The following is a 480-nucleotide window of genomic DNA, read 5'->3' as shown; positions in this document are numbered from 1 at the left end:
AAATATATATATTATATATATATATATATATATATATAATATTAATTATATATTCTAATATATAAATATAAATTATATATTCTAATAGTTCACTTTTATAACCATTTTTATCATCTATTTTTATAATAACGCATCATAATTTATCTTTCGAAACTAGAAAATGTATCTCTGGGTGAAATAACGCCTGATGATATTGCTGTACGTTTGAATATTGAGTAGCCCTAGAGCAGATCCCGTGTAAACCCACTCCGCGTTTTACGCCTCTCCGCGTCTGCAGTCGCCGATTCCCCCATAATCCAATGCGGTAATTCAATCGCAGCCAATGAAATGAGGAATATGGATGACTTGGCGGATTGAAGGTCGGTTGCGCTGCGCCTCAACACGCATGTATGTGGAGAGTTGTTAACCCTGGACTGGAGATTCGTCATGAATGGACTTAAAATGGTTTTATAATATAATATAATATAATAATTAATTATC

Source organism: Sinocyclocheilus rhinocerous, unplaced genomic scaffold, assembly GCF_001515625.1.
Source record: "Sinocyclocheilus rhinocerous isolate Xijiao unplaced genomic scaffold, SAMN03320098_v1.1 scaffold1625, whole genome shotgun sequence".
In the NCBI taxonomy this organism is placed as follows: domain Eukaryota; kingdom Metazoa; phylum Chordata; class Actinopteri; order Cypriniformes; family Cyprinidae; genus Sinocyclocheilus; species Sinocyclocheilus rhinocerous.
Note: the sequence above shows the minus strand (reverse complement) of the source record.